Raw genomic sequence first — 7469 nt, 5'->3', positions numbered from 1 at the left:
ACAGACAAGTGACGAAGAAGTTGTAGTTGGTGCAGATGGTGAAACTAAAACTGTGCGAAGAAAGAAAAAAGGCGGAAACAGCTGCGCTTGTAGTCCATGTTGTGCTGCACAGACAAGTGACGAAGAAATTGTAGTTGGCGCAGATGGTGAAACTAAAACTGTGCGGTGCAATAAAAAGGCAAAATGCTGTCCATGCAGCCCATGTTGCGAAGAATCGGATGAAGAAGTAATGGTCATAGGAAAAGATGGAGAATCAAGAATTGTACACGGAAAGAAATCTAAATGTTCTCCTTGTAGCCCATGCTGTGATGGTTCATCCGATGAAGAGGTAATAGTTATTGGAGACGATGGAAAGTCACACACTGTGCGCACAAAGAAACACACATCTTGTAGTCCTTGTTCTCCGTGTTGCCTTGGCCATAATGCATCGGATGAAGAGCATCATGTTGAGATCGACGGTAAACCACACATCGTGAAGAAACGAAAGAGGAAACGTGGTGGTGCTTCATGTTCACCGTGCTGTATAGGCTCCGGTTCAGGAGAAGAAGTAATTGTGATAGATCCAGAGGGTAAAACACGCGTTGTAAAAACGACTAATCACGGCGGTCCATGCAGCCCATGTTGTGATCATTCAGACTCGGACGATGAAGAACATCATATAATTGTCCGTCCTGATGGAGAAACAGAAGTGGTCAAAAAGGGGACAAAACGGAACAGCAAGGGCAGCTTGTGTTCCCCATGTTGCAAGTCATCTGCTTCTAAAAAAGTTATAGTAGTGGGACCAGATGGAAAATCAAAGGTCATTAAAGAAAAGAAACACGGTGGTCCATGTAGTCAATGTTGTACCTGCTGTGCCAACTTGGATTCCGATGACGAGCACCAAATTGTTGTCGGTCCTGATGGAGAAACAGAAGTTGTCAAAAAGAAGAAACAACATAAAAAGAAGGGCAGCGCGTGCTCACCATGTTGCATTCCGTCTAGTTCGAAAAAGGTAATTGTTGTGGGACCAGATGGAAAATCACAGGTCGTTAAAGATAGGACACACGGTGGTTCATGTAGCCTATGTTGTACTTGTTGCACACACTCTGATTCTGATGAAGAGCACCAAATTGTTGTCGGACCTGATGGGGAGACAAAAGTTGTTAAAAAGGAAAAAAAGAAGAATAAGCGCGGCCTGTGTTCATCATGTTGTAAATCACCTCGTTCCAAAAAGGTTATTGTTGTGGGACCAGATGGAAAATCACAGGTCGTTAATGAAAACAAACACGGCAGTCCATGCAGCCCATGTTGTGCACATTCGGACTCGGATGATGATGAACATCACATTGTTGTTGGTCCTGATGGACAAACAAAAGTGGTCAGAAAAGAGGCAAAACAGAATGATAAGGGTTCCTCGTGTTGCAAGTCATCTAGTTCTAAAAGAGTTATCGTAATTGGACCAGATGGAAAATCACAGGTCATGAAACAACAGAAACATGGTGGTACATGTAGCCCATGCTGTCCTTGTTCGGCACATGCAGATTCTGATGATGAACATATAGTTATCGGTCCTGATGGTCAAACACAAGCTGTCAAAAAAGAAAGAAAATATAAGACAAATGGGTCTTGCAGCCCTTGTTCACCGTGTGCCGAAGACAACTCTGAAGTTATAGTCATTGGTCCTGATGGAAAAACACAGGTCATCAAACAGGAAAACCATTGCGGGTCGTCCCGATGTTGTCTATGTTGCGGTTCGGTCTCGTCCGATGATGACGTTACAGTAGCTGTTGGGGCAGATGGCAAGGCAATGACGTCAACCAAAAGAAAAAAAAAGAAACCATGCAGTCCATGCTGCATGAAAGGTAAACTCAAAAAGCGAGCAAGCATTGGTGGATTTACCTTTCAACAAGAAGTAAAAATAGATAGTGGAGATGAAGATGAAAAAATTGAGAAGGGTCAAATGTCTGTCGTTGCTGCTCTTCCAGATTATCGAAGCGATTTCGACGAGAAAAAGAAACCCAAGAAACATAAGAACAAAAAGAAACCAGACAAAATTGAGCTTAATACTTGGTCACCAGACGTCTCTGATAATGATCGAAAGGGTAGGATAGATATGAATATTCCATCTATTGAAATGCAAGGGAATATATCCGACGATGACAAGATTCCCGAGGTTAAAGTAGAAAAGGAGATAAAGATTAAGCATCATAAACCAAAAGCACCTACACTCGATGTTGAAGCCGATATCGGGCTTCCGTCGAGTGGTGATGAAAAGAAACATAAAAAAGGTTTTAACCTTAGAGTCCCATCACCACGGCTCAAGATGCGAAGCAAAAAATCTGGAAGCGAGGATGAAAATAGTGAAGATGAACCAGACAAGAAGAAGAAGAAGAAGAAGCCATCAAAAGAGAATGGTAGTTCCGGTAATAGTAGTGATGACGAAGATAAGCTAAAAACAAAACGCAAAGGTCGAATTCATTTTCCTAGTCCAAAATTAGGCAAGAAAAAGAAGCAACATGAAATAGATGCAGATGTACCAGATGTCGGCTTCAAAGTTGACGTCTCTGATGATAGAAAGTCAAGCAGTGAAAGTGATGGTGAAAAGCAGCCTAAACAGTCTAAGGTGAAAGGTGGTTTCCGCTTCCCTAGTCCAAATCTTGGTCGAAAGAAAAAGCCAAAGGCAAATGTTGATGTTGAAACTAAAACACCGGAAATAACTGTTGACAAAGAAGACAGTAGTGATAGCAGTGACGAAAAGCATAAGGCTAAACTTTCTGGTGGAATATGCATACCAAGTCCTAGGATTACGAAGAAGGCCGAATCATCTAATGAAAGTAGTGATGGCAAAAAGAAGAAAAAGAATAAATTGAATATTTCTGTACCTAGTCCAAGTATTGGGAAGAAAAAAGATTATGATATGACACCGGATTTAAGTATAGAAAAGAGTCCTCCCGAAATACATGTGAAGCATCCCGAATCTTCTTCGAGTGAAAGTGGTGATAAACGTAAGGATAAACCAAAAACCAAGAAAATAAGGGTCCCAAGTCCGAGAATAAAGAAGAAAGACAATTACACGCTCAATGTAGAACCAAATATTGAAGTCAAAGTTGATTCTGATGATGATACAAAACGAAAGAAAAAGCAGCCTAAGGCACATCTAGGTATCTTGACACCTAAGATGCATCATGTTTCACCAAAAATTAAAAGTAAAGAGAAACACTCTAGTGACGAAGACGACGATGATCATAAAAAGAAACACAAGGGGAAGTTCAATGTTGGAAAAGGAGGAATACATTTACCAAAAAAGAAAAGTAAATCGAAAAAATCAAAAAGTGATGAATCAGAAAGCGATCACGATAAGAAACAGAAGCGACTTGACGTTACACCTCCAGAGTGGCATGCAATTACAACTTCGGATGTAGATGTTGTTGTACCAGATATAGAAGTTCAGGCTCATGCACAGCCAGAGCTATTTACCGCGGGAACAAAAATTGAACCTAAGAAAAAGATGAAACATCACAAGAAAAAGAAGCATCTTACTACTGATGAAGATATCAAAATTAAACCTACTGCCGACTTGCCTGAGATAAAAGTAGAGTCTGATAAACATTCAACCACGTCTTCATCGAGCGAGGAAGACATCAAGAAAGACGATGATAGGAAGAAGAAGGTAAGAAGACCTGAGCTTAGTACACGCGTCACTCCGAAGAAAGCACAGGACGGAATAAAACCGTACAAGGTACATAACACATTGCACTATTCTAATAATATGTACCTTGGGATCAAAGATATCTTAACCAGCTCGTAACAGATTTAACTATGTTACTTCTATATATCTAACAAAACTATTCTAATTTTAAAAGAAAACTTGAAGCAAATGAAATGAAACTGAAGCTCGTAACCTCCTATCTCATATTTAACCACTGTACATCTAACAAAATGAGTCTGATTTTATTTCTCATAAACAATCGCTGTAACGATTTGATTCATATTCTTATAGATGAGTGTTGATACAGGTGGATTGAAGATGACAGGTTTTCGAGCAAAAGGGGACCAGAGCCCTGACAATTCACAGTTAAACGCCGGATTTCAAGGTTCATTGCGAAGAGGTTCTAGTTCATCCGATTCTAGTTCTTCAGATAGTAGCAGTGGTAGACACGGGTCCCATTTACTACGTGTACCGTCCACTGGTCAGTACGATGCTGGATTGGTATCTGATGAAGATGCTATAACTCATTTATAATTTACGATGATGTAATAGACGTTTTACAACTTTATATAAATATTTATTTTATAACTTATTATTTGATCGGTTCAAAATATTAACATAGATTATTAGACTCAGATCGAAACATAATTGTACAAAGCAAACTGAGTTGAATTAGATATTAGTTAGATTTTTCAAATGTACTCGTGTTGCAAAGACAACTTCAATTATTCTAAAATTGCCTAACGATCCGATTATTGGCCGGTTATTGCTCTAAAAAAAATCTTCAACTTCGTGGTATGTATCAACATTTTTGAGTGAAATTCTGATAAAATATCAAAACAGGGTGAATTGTTTATATGCCATTTAGTATTAGAAATAAATAATGCTGAATATTTATCGATATTCAAACTGATACGCAGTATGACTACTTCATATCTTATATGATAATTATATGAATACGCGTATCACAATATAGAGTATTTTATGATAATATATATTTACGAATCATATACCTTTTTAACCCTTCTACTCAACACGATATAATAGTAGACGAAATGTCTTCCAGTTCTTAAGAATGAATATGTGAAGAGAATATGTCGTAGTAAAACTTCAGAATATAAAAATATCAGTAGAAAAGCAGTACATAACTAAATTGGAAAAAACACAAAAATCGTTGCTATTCTAGTCTTCATTTATGAAAATAGATTTAGATTCTCTCTCTGTCTCTAGTCTGGTTTTACACATCTTAGTATTGACGTTGTCCCCGGTTATACATTGGATTCTTAGTCGATAAAACAAAAACAGTCATTGTCCAATTTAAACGTTGTCTCTTTTTCTTCGTAGGTATTTATTTGTGCATTCTTTCTCGCGCTTTCATAATAAATGTATCGATATTAAATAAAGAAATTAGTTTTAGTTGATTTGTTGTTTTATCACGTGAGGGATTAAACTGTAGAACTAAACAAGTTTGTGAAAAGTGAATGTAAAAGGAAAGTGGATGCATTGACTTAGAAGATTTCTATTTCCTTTTATTCATTCGATTACTTTAAATATACAGAAACCATCGTCCTATTTCAGGGGCACCGAGCGACATGAATCGGTTGTATTGAACGTTAGGTTGAGCGCTGCTGTGTGATAAAAAGTGAACGCGATTGTCCTATTGTATTCGCTGTCGTCGTGTTTAATGGTTCGGAAAATCCTGTAAAAATGTCGCCATAAAAAGACTCATATTCTCAATGAAATGTTCATAAAGAGATTGTTGGTCATTAAATTATACTAATTTTACTAGTGCATATAGCAACCGTAGGAACTATCAAATATCCACGGATTAGAGGCATCATACGTGTGAAGCAGAGCAGATAAATTAGTCGTCGTTGGCCAGCTATTTCCCACACCTTAAACAGTTGCATGGCCGTTAATTTTCTCACTAATCCCCGCCAAACAGATAAAAAACTGTCAATGAATAGCTGCGACCATCGTGTGTCAAAGCTATAAAATAATTCTTAAGTGTCGGGAACAAGCGCGATGATAGCGATGTTGAATGCGGTGACCCGGAAAGTCCGAATCATCTCAATATAATGAGACAATGAAACATCATCACTCTGTCCGGCTGAAAGAAACAACGGCGCAACAATTCCATATTGACAATTTTCATCTTTCCCTGAAAAATACTCAACTAATCTTCATGGATATCAATTCTTTTTTGTGATATTTTATTCATGATTTTTAAAGAAATGTACAACAAAACTGATTCACATAATGGGCATATTTCACATGCATTCTGTAGTCCTTCTACTCTCAAATGGAAAAGTTTACAAATTTTTAACACAGTTATTAGCACCGGCGTTTTAACACTTTGTTCCGCATTCGTCAATCAAATTTACACATTTTGGCACAATTTACAATTTCTCGTGTTTTCAACGTATTGGAAGTCGGCGAGATATCAACTAATTTCTACGGTTATATACGAACTATATTTCAAATATGTATTCACCGTTGACTGTCCTCTGCACTGATTTTATGATGTGATATTTTATCTCTGCTCCACTGTTTTGGGCAGCACATCACCAACGAGAAGAAAACGCCACGATTTTATCTCACAGTCTCCAAATATACTTGTTCTATCTCGCAATCTATGACCAATAAAACGTGATGATCTACGCTTGAAATGATCGCTTTCAAAACAACACAATTTCTAGATCGTTTTTCCATCGAGGTAATGTCACGGACTTGACTCATCCCCGCTGCTATCGGGATAATAGTTTGATACAGGTGAATCAACTATTGATCCGCGACCAGTTTCATCTGGCGATCCCGTGTCATCGTTCATGTGTATTATACTCCTTGACGATGTATCGTTTTCGCCGTCATTTTTCTGATAGTCGATAACTTTGCTCAGAAGCCTGATATACCGAATAGTCAATCTAAGAATTTCGTTTTTGCTGAGTTTTTTATCGGGTGGGTGAGTGGGCACGAGTTTACGTAGCTCGGCGAATGCCCCATTCACATTCTGTTGTCTCCATCTTTCTCGGCTATTTGTGAACATCCTGCGGGCAACTTTTCTCACTGGAACAAACTCATCAACGACGTTTGCTGGACCAGGCGTTATTAATCGTGGCTCCGAGAATAGGCGAGTATCCACACCAGCCCTATATGGAAGATAAAAAGGCGGCCTATCATCAGTTGGGTATATATAAAGTTGTTGGCAATGAGTCTGCATTAGAAGGTTTTTCTCATCGTTGCCGTTACGATCAGATTCGGTTAGTTCATGATCACTTTCCTCCTCAGAAGAGAAATTATCATATTCTGACTTACTAACCTCCATGTTAAGCCTAGAAATAAAAAATTATGATTTCGGTAAAATGGTTATCTAGGCTATGCTACTACTGTTACACTGTTTACTAACACGGACAGTTTTTAGTTGAGGTTGGAATTTACTTTTTGAATATTTCAAACAACATCCACCGTTAAGGGAATATTTTTAGCATTGAGTCATTTGTACTCTGTAAATATTTTGAACATTTGATACATCTATACAGTTGAAAGGGGTTACATAAAATAAATAAAGTAATTAGAGTATTTATGATAATGGCAAATAAACGTAAACATGTTGGGCATTTCTATCGGACTGAATATTGAAGTTTAAAAGCAGCATTTAGATAACGTGCGGTTTTACGAAAAAAAAATCACTATACGAGTAAGAAAGAGTTTCAATAGATTCCCAAATATTCCTGTAAAATGCGTTTAGGTTTGATTTCAAAAATGCAAAATTTCAAAAAAT

The sequence above is a fragment of the Tubulanus polymorphus genome, chromosome 2, assembly GCF_964204645.1.
Source record: "Tubulanus polymorphus chromosome 2, tnTubPoly1.2, whole genome shotgun sequence".
NCBI classification, from domain to species: domain Eukaryota; kingdom Metazoa; phylum Nemertea; class Palaeonemertea; order Tubulaniformes; family Tubulanidae; genus Tubulanus; species Tubulanus polymorphus.
This window is presented reverse-complemented; position numbering follows the sequence as displayed.